The sequence below is a fragment of the Solanum tuberosum genome, unplaced genomic scaffold (genome assembly GCF_000226075.1).
Source record: "Solanum tuberosum cultivar DM 1-3 516 R44 unplaced genomic scaffold, SolTub_3.0 scf00013, whole genome shotgun sequence".
NCBI lineage: Eukaryota > Viridiplantae > Streptophyta > Magnoliopsida > Solanales > Solanaceae > Solanum > Solanum tuberosum.
This window is the reverse complement of record NW_006238940.1, coordinates 2,314,616-2,326,338: the sequence shown is the minus strand read 5'-3', so window position 1 is coordinate 2,326,338 and position 11,723 is coordinate 2,314,616. Positions and strand designations below refer to the sequence as shown.

The window sequence follows — 11,723 nt, the reverse complement described above, 5'->3', positions numbered from 1 at the left end:
ATACCCTTATTTGGGGTGGTTTAATTCAGCTTGTTTCTCAATATTTTATTTAAGTGAAAAGAAGTAGTTAGAGTCACTTCTTCTATTTTATTTTCTGTACTCTTCATCATTGAATGATTCATTTTCAAGTTCTTGGCTAACGTTAGGCTCGATCAATTTAACTAAGAGAAAATAAGAAGAATTTTCGAGTAAAATATAAGAAGAGAAAGGAGAACATGGTACATAATGAGGATTAGACTTGAGTAGTAATTTAACGGAAGGCTGTACAGGTCTTGTTCAGTCATCAAATCTACACTACACTCTAAATCGATGAAGCTCAAAATAGTAGTATGAGGTTTGAGAATATGAGATAAAAATTTAAGAGGATTAAAAGAGAATCTAATCCTAAACTTCCGTGAATCTTCTTATTTAATTTTGAAGAGGCACAAAAAATTTATGTTAACATGAAGAAAAGTACATTTCGGATGAACTCAACCATCCTGTATGAAAAAATCAAGAGTGTATATTACCAATTTTAGTTTTCTCCATTCTTTTTGCCAAGTTTCTTTCTTATCTGGAGTAGTATAGGAATATTCATATGTTGTCCTTCGACTATGCCTTTCAGCCTGGCCATAAGAACTGAAATGTCACAATATTTTTTTGACTTCGTGGTGTTGAAATGTGGCACATAGTTAGTAAGGAGTCAAATGCTTTTAACATTGTAACAGATATAGTTATGCCAACAATCAAATCAAAGAAAGCACAACTGCTTGGCAACTATAAGGCCAGTACATGAATTGCACATTAATTTTTGTTTGCTATTCTCTATTTATAAATTATTGAACTTAAATGGAAAAAAAACTATATGTTGTTTGTTACAATTTTCATTCCATATTCTCTTCTGCAATACTTTTTAAATCAGCCTTTCATTTTTAGCATTTTTAATTTCTCGTGAATTTCTTATCAAATAGCATAGAAATATATATAGCAGAAGAAAAGTATTTTCCATACAGAATCATTTTATACACTTTTTTAAGTAAAGAAAATGGGATCCCAATATAGTGGACAGAAGTTCCCACTATATTGTGTGGCCAGAACGAGTTCGAATAAAAAAAAATAAAGATAGTACAGGCTAGTGGCTACAGCAGCATTATTTAACAATTTTTTTCTTTCCACAATTTAATTAAGATAAAGGGTTTAAACGCTGTGTGAAAAAAAAGAGAATGACTTAGCAATAGACCAAATGAAAAAAGATAGAAGAAGCGATTGAGCGGCAACCACTGACACAAACAATTCCGTACACCTAGAGTTTTTCTAAATATCGCAGGAAGATAATATTTGATTATAACTAAGTCATGTTTACTTTATTAAATGTATTTTGTAATATTATATCATGTTATTTATTTTACCAGAAAGTGTATATGGGTCTTACAGAGCTTGAGACAAGAGCATAATTTGTTTTCTATTGTTTTAAACTAAAGATACATACATATATATATAACTAGATAGGTGATAGCACGGGCCCAACATTCTGAATTTTGATGTGATCTTTTTAGCGTCATAACAAAATATCAATACTTAACTGTATTATTGATTTTCTCGTATAATAACAGTACAACATTAGTCTACGGAGAAAACAGAAAGAGGCATTTCTTATTATCAATGTTTACAAGTCTGCTTTGGGAAAATATGATTAATTGAGTCACCTTTTTTTCCATACATCTAGAAAGAGACGAATACGGTCTTAAAGTTAATCCAGAGTCGCCATGGAATTACAGGAATCTTCAGCTCTGATTTCTCCTCCATTCTCCTTTTTGTTTCCTCTGCTGAGCCACTTAGAAGTTAGGATCAAAGTTTGTCCCTCTGTTATCCCCAAATGTCAATTCAATGTGATTAATGGTCAGCCTCTATTACATTCTGTGCTAATCTAAATTCCATAAAAATGTTTGAACAAATTACCATGTCCATATACAGAATCTACCAAAAATAAATATGCAGAAAGAGCAAAAAGAAGATACATATAATGTTTTACAATCAATGCCTATATTTCATTCCTATGATAAACTGATGTCAATGGATGGAGGAGTGGGGATACTGAAATGAAACGAATAATGAAACTCAATCTATCAATATCATGCATCATCTGTAAGGCAAACATTGAACTCTAATATTACAAAATAGCATAATAAATGAAAAAGATAGAAAGACAGACAGGAAGGAATATAGACATGTGACATTCAAAAATAAATAAATTTCCTACCTCTTCGGTGTCTCATAATCATCTCTCTCTCTCTTATTTACTCTTGGTTATACAAAGTACCATGGTCCAAAGACGCTGCAAATCACTTGTCCAAGGGTCATGGTAAGCATATTCGTAGATGTCGTGTCAAACAAAATGTTTGTGGTTAGGGTACTTCAAAAGCTTTTCATAAACTTTTTTCATTGCTAGTAACTTTCAGAATCTCAAGCTTTAGACACATTACAACCATATCTCATAATATATGAGTCACAAGCAATAAATAGAAAAAACAACCAAATTAAAGTAGTATCATTTGGGTTTGTGAATATCTTCTTCGTTTATCATATGCTAGGAGAAGCAGTTGACATGATAATACAAAATGAACATGAGTTCATACATCACAAAATATGAAGATCGATAATAGAATTTGAACACTAAATTCAAGTAACAATAATAAAAACATCCAAATAATGAGAGTTAAAGAATCAAATAGTACCCTTTGATAAATGCTACTATTGCAATAGCACAATCTTTACTTGTTAACTATTGTCAATCTGGAAGTTGTGTACGAAGTACATTCTTTCTATTTGTTAGTAATAGACTTCCAAAATAGTAATCCTTATCATCCAACAAAAGTTGCACTTATAGGTTAGGCTTGTTTTTTCTCCACCAATTGATATCAATTATCACGAGAAAGAAACCATTTGACATTCAATTTTATCAACACTTTTCCTTCTATCATAATGTCTTGAAAGTTCTGAAATAATAAGTCTTATGATTTATCATCTGGTCCACTAAGTTGATGGCATACATATTCTTGTCTTTTGAGTATATACATGGATGAACACTCTTTATATAAGAGTTGATATTTTATACTTTCTGAGCTCAGTTGAAGTCTACTTGTACTTGAATAGAAATAAAATAAATCTTTCCTAAAAATTCCCAAACCCCTATTCTTTCCCAATCAGAAGAAACAACAAGAGTTTGTGTACTCTGAAATTATGTGCAGAATTTTCCCACCATCAATCATTATTAGCATTAAAAACAGACTCGAGACACCATACAAGAAACAAATCTGAAATATTCTATGCATACTCATCACCATTTTGAAGCACCCAATATTATTCATATGCATGAACTGATTTCCGTTAAATAACAACAATAATCTAATCGAAAAATGGCAATAATCGAGCAAAACGACGTTAGATTACCTACTGCTCGATCTCAGGGACCTTCTATACTCTCAAATTCAACTCTCTCTCTCTCTCTCTCTCTGGGGTACAAATTGACACATAAAACAATTAAATTAAAGCTAATCTTGATTATCAAAAATTAAAAGATAATAACTTGTTCTCCCAAGAAAATATAGAATTCAAGGAACTTACTAATGGTATCGAGTGATGTACTTCTCATCTTGCTCATCTCGAGTTCCATCCGCCTTGTTGTCCCTACTACAAGCCCAATACTGTTTTCTGTTAAGTTCAACTTTTGAAATTAGAACGAATTGCCTTACCAAAAAGAAAAAGGGTAAGACTCATTAACCAACTCCAATCCAATATAGATCGTAAGTAAGTTGAAAGGCAATCAAATAATTGACAGAACGTGAATGCATTACTAACCTTTGGGAATTTTAGTCACATAGCATGTCTATATTTTTATTGAGTTCTTCCCAATACCCCTGAGGATTATGCGACTGACGCAAATAACCTTAATGTGTCAGCCCAAAAAGTCAAGCCCAAGCTTGGTTCTCTCTGATTTTTCTACAATTATTGATTGCAGTGTTCATCCTTCTCTTGCTCATTTATATATAAGGGTAATATTAGTGCGATTTGAATCTAAATATTCCTTCAACATCTGAAAATGGACACAATATATATTGAATAAGTTGAAAATAGAGAATCTACATGATTGAAGAACTTTATCAACATATTGAAACAATACTTTCCAAGAATTTAAAAGTCAGTGAATGAATTTTAATTTAAAGTGAAAAGAAGCCTACGAGGGAAAGAAGATGTTTCATCTTCACATGAGCAACTATGAACTCCAAACACAAAAGTCCACTGTAATAAAGTTCAAATTGGCATAAAGCTTGTAAATGATTGTGACTGCCATGATTGTAAGGTTTTTCTCGAAAGACCTCACACCATTAAGAGAATCTACATCTTATATGTAGTTTCCAATCTTTTCTTGAGAGATACATTAGCTCTCTGGACTAAGTCCAATAATGTGTCAACACAACCATAATGAACATAAAAAGATACTGATTTTGTGGCTCTTAGTAAATATAATTAATCACAACAACCCTCTAGATCTTAATCCCTACTCTTGATTTTCCCATCTGTAACCATGTAACGAAAAAGCGAATGAGTATTTTATTTTCCATAGGTATTTAGTACTCACTTTCTAGATGACCACACCTTGTAGATTAATACCAATGCAATCATTATTTAAGTACATGAAGTGATGTACAGTCTAGAGTAAATATGAATAAATATAGAAAAGAGAAGCTCACAGAGGCGTGATCCTCGAGCGCATATCATTCTGGAACACTGGGAATGAAGTAATTTCACTGTACCTTGCTCATACCTCTTTCTCTCGCTCTCCCTGTCTATGTTTTTTTAAAAATATATGAAAAATACAACGTTTCTCTTTTTCTAAAGTTGTAGTGATTGATGTCCGAAGGATTTTAAACATACCATATCCCACATAAAGAAGAAGAGACAGGCTCTGAGTCTCACATTGCCCTGTTTTGCTCCATTTTACAATGATCCATCACTACACATCCCTTCAAATTTGCTTGTTCTTTCTGATAATAATCACCCCACACTACAAAAATCATGTAAATATCAAATGTATAAGTGAGGAATGGTATCTGTAGGGAAAAGAAATGAAAAAGTCTTTTAGTTGGTTAGAACATACTATCAAACACCTTTGTTGCACCAATTCTTAAATTAAGTTAATCATGCAATATAAATTTTAACGATAGAACACAGAATTTGCAACACATCTCATAAGATTGCACCTGAATATCTCAATTCAAACATGAATATTGAATAAGCATATCAAAAAAATTGGTACATGCATATTGAAACCCAATAGGAAACAACCCAAAAGAACAAGTGACGATTACAGATAATGAGAGTGCAATAACTAAAGAACGATTGCTTTAAAACCTCAAAAAACATAAATAGCAACTCCTTCCACTTCTTCGCGTTTCAACCCCAGAGCAGGTAGATGTAACAGAAGTAAGATTATCGGGAAAATTAAATTAAAGTGAACTAAACTATCAGCACAGAAAGCACCTTAGATGCAGTGTGTGCATTAAAGAAAAGATCCAGAGTTATATACGTATCTATTTATATTTTGAATCATGCATAAGCAAAATAGATAAAATTGATGATACGCACACATAAGAATCCAAAAAATAATTGAAATGTTGTGTTTCAACCGCTTTGTTCTTGATGTGGGCATTTTTTAAATTTGTTAATTTTTTACCATAGGTCGTTGCATGTACTTGGAGAAGAAAGGAAAGGAAGAAATTAAAAAGATGAGTTACAGGGAACATCGAGCTTAGATGGAAGTCCTTCATGGAATCCATGGTTGGATCTTCCCAATAAAAAAACAATTCAAAATGTGAATTTCAAAAAGGATTAGTACCTGCTTTGTTATATTTGTTCCTTTTTTGGTGTAACCTTCAGAGCAGGTTTATTAATTACCAGCAAGTAAAGAGACAGAATATAAGAGCACCAACGGAAAATTCATTGACATAGCAGAGTCTTTATGAGTATCTGGGTAGTTATATTTGTTGCATATTCTGATTTCTCTAAAGTAAAAGGTTGTTACATTCAATTATTGGCAAATGAAAGTAGAACAGAGTCATTACGGAAAAGCAAAAATTTAAAAAGACGACGATGAAATGAAGAAAATTAGAGAACATAGAAACAAAATCTAAACTCGATTAGAAACATGCAAGTAGAAAAATCCACAATAAACTCACCTCTATTAAAAATATGCAAGTAGAAAATTGATTGGCAAAAGAAAATTCAACATTAAACTAATCTCCGTTAGGAACATGCAAGTAGAAAATTTCAGAACAAACTAAGAAAAAAATCAGAAAATCACCCAAGAATTGGATCCAAAATTGACAACAGATCTACCTCTAATAAAAACGAAAATCAGGGGGAAAAGGGGTGAGAAAAATAAGAAAATCAAAATCTGAAAAATCTAAACAAAAGAGTGAGAAGATTAAGTAAACTAAAAACTTATAAGAAGAAAAGCAGAGATTTTAATCTGAAGGCCAAAAACTTACCAGTTTTAACTTTCTCTTGAAAGAGATTGAATTGAGAGCTCTAATTACTCTTAGAAAGCAATCTCAATTGCTCACACGTGGAAATAAAAAGACTTCAGTTGTCAATACCCAATCAAATTGAGCCACAAAGGACCAAAAACTATGAGGCCTTATAGTACAACTTAAAAATGTTTTTGGTACCACTTCTTAAAGTTGTGTTAGTCCCAACCCAAGTCCCACTTCTGAATAAGGGTAATATCAAAATATTTTTTTAATCTTGTGGTGTTAAACATATCATGTGGAAGTTAAATTTAAAAATTGACAAAAAAGAAAAAAATAATCTTTAGAGTTTCGAAACAAACTAAAAGAGAGACAAACAAATTAATAGATCTAATATAATTATTTTGTTAAAAAATACTTATTATAATTTTAATACTACTATAAAAAAAATTGAGTCCTTCAAATTTGGGGTCCTAAGAAGGATTAAGGATGCCTCATTTTTAAAGACAACGATTCATCATTGAGAAAGTAATATTTGGTTATAATAAAGTCAAGTTTAAGTTATTAATTGTATTTTCTCATGTTATATCATGTTGTGTATTTTATTAGAAAGTGTATATGAGAAGCCTTAGAGAGAGAGGTTGAGGCAAGAGAAGAGGAGATTAAAACAAAAGTTGAATCAAAGTTGCACGCCCTGCTAATTGTGGGATATGGGAGAGAGAAAGGAATTGACTTCTACCTAGCAAAGAACACTTACGGAAAGAAGTGTGGCTATCGTGAGTTTGGTAAAATAATTTGTAGTTTAGTTACGGATTTAACTCATCTCATTATAGAGTAAATTCTGAAGTTGTAATTAAATTTGAAAGTTGTGATTTATTTGAGAAACAAATGTCGTTAATATTGTGTATGCCAAATATTATATGTCAACATATTGAGTGTGAGGTACGAAATAGAATGACACATATAATTGTTGGTATATATAATTGTTATGAAAGTAAAATAGGAGAAATCTATGATGCCTATCACAAGTGAAATCAATATTATTTGTTTTTTTTTTGGAGTTTATGACTTTCATGATCCATCCAAAAGTGAAATTAAAGAGGTAGATGATAAATCATTTTTTTTTTTTTATTTGGTGAAAAATATTATCCCAATTTTATTAAAAATTCTTTTTCTCAACCAAACACTTGAAATTAGAATTTTCAATATGAGCTAACCCACCCCATTCGGGCTACCCATACAGGCTTTGAAGGTTGAAGGAGTCAGGCCGGGCTGACCCATTTTTTTGTGGGCCAGAAAATGATCAGCCCAGCCTACAAGTATGTGGGCTATGGGTTGTGTCAGGCCAACCCAATTTTTTAAAAGTATAATTTTTTTAAATCAATTTATAATTTAAAAATATTCTCATAAATATCGAGAAGACGATATTGTAGGTGTTTACTGTTACTATTTGTCAATCAAATCTACAAATAAAATTATAGAGAATTTTTATTTTATGTAAAACATATTTTATAAACATAATTTGTATTTAAATTTTTAATATTTATGACATTAAATAGATTTGGAGTTTGGAGTCTTGTTATTTTTGTCACGCCCCAAGCCTACACACTGGGCGGGACTGGCACTTGAGAACCATTGCTGACCCGAAGCAAACCCTTGGCCCGGCTTACTTACTCAGTGGAAGACTTAACTTAACAAAGATAAACCCATATAACTCAAGAATGTTAATAAGAAAGCATTCAACTAGCCAATTAGACAAAATCAAGTCTTTAAACAACATCTGAAATGAATAAGACTAAAGAACTATAACTATCTGTCTATGAAGCCTCTAAACAATAAGGGATGTCGGGACAAGACCCCCGATCATCCTAACAACTGAAATACTAGAAAGCAAAGGTAAAAGGAGTCCTCTGGAAAGCAAGGAGGCTCACCAACTAACTCTGAGTGCTCAACTGGATCAATGAGGTGCTGGATGTTGATCCTAGTTACCTGTGTCTGCATCATAAAACGATGCAGGCCAAATGGCATCAGTACATTGAATGTACGAGTATGCGAGGGTAATACTAAAACATAATGTAAGCTTGAAAAGAATGTGAAAGGAACACTTACCTTGGCTTTACTCAACTCATGAATAAATTAACTCAATATAAAGCAACAATACACATGCAATATATGAAAAGCTTTTAGAACAGTAGAAAGCAACTCAGTTTGTTAAAGAAATGTGATAACAACTCAAATTACTCATATAATAAAGTAATATAATTTATGTGAGAGTTTCTCTAACCGACAACCACCACTATGAGCCTAAGTGGTGATACAGTGTCGCCCACGCTGCCAGAACTTTCCTATACTTTGTCGTCATATAAGATGCCTTAACTAAGTGGATCCACTAGTCAATGCTAAAAAGCACTAAGGAATCATCTCAAAAGTATGATCCTTTACTACCCATAATGGCTACATGGTTTATGGAGACTTGAGTTATTATGAACTTGCGTCCCCATATCGGTGCTCAATACTACTCCCAAAATGTACTTAGCTCATATGTTTTAAAACAAAACTCTTTCTTTGGTTTGAGATAATTACTCAAAACTTAGCTTAAAAGCTCCCTTGGAAATCGGTGTTTCTCTTTCTTGTTCAAATGTGAAAACATTTTAAACTCTTGGGAATACTTAGTTCCCGTAATATCTTTGAAGAAATGAAATTTTCCTCTTATCCTTAGATAAATCAAGGCTTAAGTCTTAAAACGAAGTTCAATTGGTTGTGAAAGACTTTTGAAAAACTTTATGAACTTCTCTTGACTTGATTCTTAATTTCTAAGCTTGACTCTTAACTTTCCTTGAAATGAATTATGGATTCAAGGTTCATGATCTCATATTTATGGATGATTTCATGATGTTTAGACGCACCTTAGAGTGTTGGAATCAACTAAGAAACATAGGTACGTTGCTAAGGAACTAGTACGGAAAGATGGGGAAGAATGGGAAGAACTGGCGTCCCTGGCGCTCTGAGAGGCGCGGGGGGCCAGAGGGTAAAATTCAGAGACTGACTTGGGGAGCTCTGGCTGGCGCGGAGTCCCAGAGGTCATAATTCAGGAACTGTGTTGGGGTGTATTGAGAGGCGCGGCGCCCCAGCCCCTTCCCCAAAAAATCCTAAATTTTCTTTTTCGTTTTTCAACTCTAAACCCTCTAATTTCACTTGGTTATTTCCCCAAATACTTAGAATTGATTATACCCTCAATATATAAAAGATTCAATTTGAAATCACACCTAAAAACATGAATCAACCTCAAGAAACTTCAACAATAAGAACCCACAAGATTTCAATCGAATTTACATCAAGAACTCATAGGATATACTTTCAAATCAATATAACTTTGCTGAATTGAATCATGATTGGCGCGTGGGTGAACTAACCCAATGCTATATGATCTCACATACCTCTTAGGATTGAATCCTCGAGGAAATCAACAACCAAACTTGAACGTTGTTGACGAATCTTAGACTTTTCTTTCTCCTTTCTCCGTTTTTCTCTTTTCTCCAAGCCCTAGCGTGAACTTCAACTTTTCTAAACTGATCTCAGTATGATTATACCCCAAATAAACTCCTAAAAACGAATAAAATAATTGGGTACGGAAAAGACTAAAATACCCTTTCAAAATCCGATTTAGACTTTCCTTATTTGAACAACTCAACTTCAAATGGACATATCTCACTCATAAGTACTCGGAATCGCGCAAACTTGGCAGCGTTGGAAAGATAATTCCAATATATTTCCTACGGTATCTGGAAGAACTCCTAACTCATCCTGAGCTAGGATTTATGGTCATTTGAAGTTGACCCAAAACTCAAACTTAACATAACTTAACAAATTTCCAGATTTTTCATTCTTTCCTAAAATGACTATTTCTAATTCTAACTCTTTCTAGTTCTTTCAATTAGCAAGATGTTACAATATCTCCCCCTTGGGAACATTTGTCCTCGAATGAGATTACTCTTACTAGGCTAAGGGTGTAACATCTAACATTCAGCTCAAACACCCAATAAGCAATGCAAAAACAACATGCCAACTTATAAATGAAAGAGTACTAAGAAGAGAATTAGTACCTTCATCTAGAATTTCTCCGGGCTCAAAGAGATATGGATATCTCTTCTTCATATCTTCCTCAGCTTCCCAAGTGGCTTCCTCAACAAACTGATTTCTCCAAAGAACTTTAACTGATGCTACTTCTCTAGTCCTCAACTTGCGAACTTGGTGATCTAGAATCTTAACATGAACCTCCTCATAAGATAAGGTATCCTTGATCCCAATATCTTCAGTTGGTATGATCAATGAAGGATCTCCCATGCACTTCTTCAACATGGAGACATGAAATATCGAATGAACCGCTGTCAAATCTTGGGGTAGCTCTAATTCATAAGCTACCTTGCCAATCCTCTTGGATATTCTGTAAGGGCCAATATACCAGGGACTAAGCTTCCCCTTTTTACCAAACCTCATAATACTCTTCATAGGTGAAACTTTCAAGTATACCCAATCATCTACTTCAAACTCTAACTCCATTCTCCTATCATTAGTGTAGGATTTCTAATGACTCTGCGCCATTTTCAACCTCTCTTGAATGACTTTCATTTTCTCCATAGCTTGATGAACTAAGTCTGGTCCTATCAACCCAGCTTCACCAACTTCAAACCATCCAATAGGAGATCTGCATCTTCTCCCATATAAAGCTTCATAAGGAGCCATTTGGATGCTAGAGTGATAACTATTGTTGTGAGCAAATTCAATAAGAGGTAGGTGATCACCCCAATTACCTTTGAAATCAATCACACAAGCCCTCAACATATCCTCTAAGGTCTAAATAGTGCACTCTGCTTGACCATCTATCTGAGATGAAAAGAAGTGCTTAAGTTCACCTTTGAACCCAAGCCTTTCTGAAAAGATTTCCAAAACTATGCAGTAAATTGTGCACCTCTGTTTGAAATAATCGAAACTGGCTCCCGATGAAGTCTAACAACCTCTTGAATATATAACTTAGCATAATCTTCTGCTGAATGGGTAGTCTTTACCGGCAAAAAGTCTGATTTTATCATTCTATCAACAATCACCCAAATAGAATCATGTTGCCTGCGAGACCTTGGTAAACCTGTGATGAAGTCCATATTGATCATCTCTCACTTCCATTCCGGAAGTTCTATATTCTGAGCCATATCACCGGGT

General features: G+C 33.4%; 1 long non-coding RNA gene across 15 annotated transcripts; it reads right to left on the bottom strand.

The window, feature by feature from the left end:
- Positions 1 to 1,550: 1,550 nt before the first annotated feature.
- Positions 1,551 to 6,615, bottom strand: LOC102605240 (uncharacterized). 15 transcript variants are annotated; one of them, XR_001474990.1, is made up of 6 exons: positions 5,876 to 6,334; positions 4,123 to 5,044; positions 3,838 to 3,965; positions 3,604 to 3,690; positions 2,240 to 3,487; positions 1,551 to 1,906 (listed from the first exon to the last, which is right to left on the bottom strand). It is a non-coding gene; the product is annotated as an uncharacterized lncRNA (long non-coding RNA). The 15 variants fall into 15 exon arrangements; XR_001474992.1 differs by having other exon boundaries at positions 3,604 to 3,669; XR_001474979.1 differs by lacking the exon at positions 5,876 to 6,334 and adding an exon at positions 6,528 to 6,615 and having other exon boundaries at positions 3,604 to 3,965.
- Between the last annotated feature and the right edge of the window lie 5,108 nt (positions 6,616 to 11,723).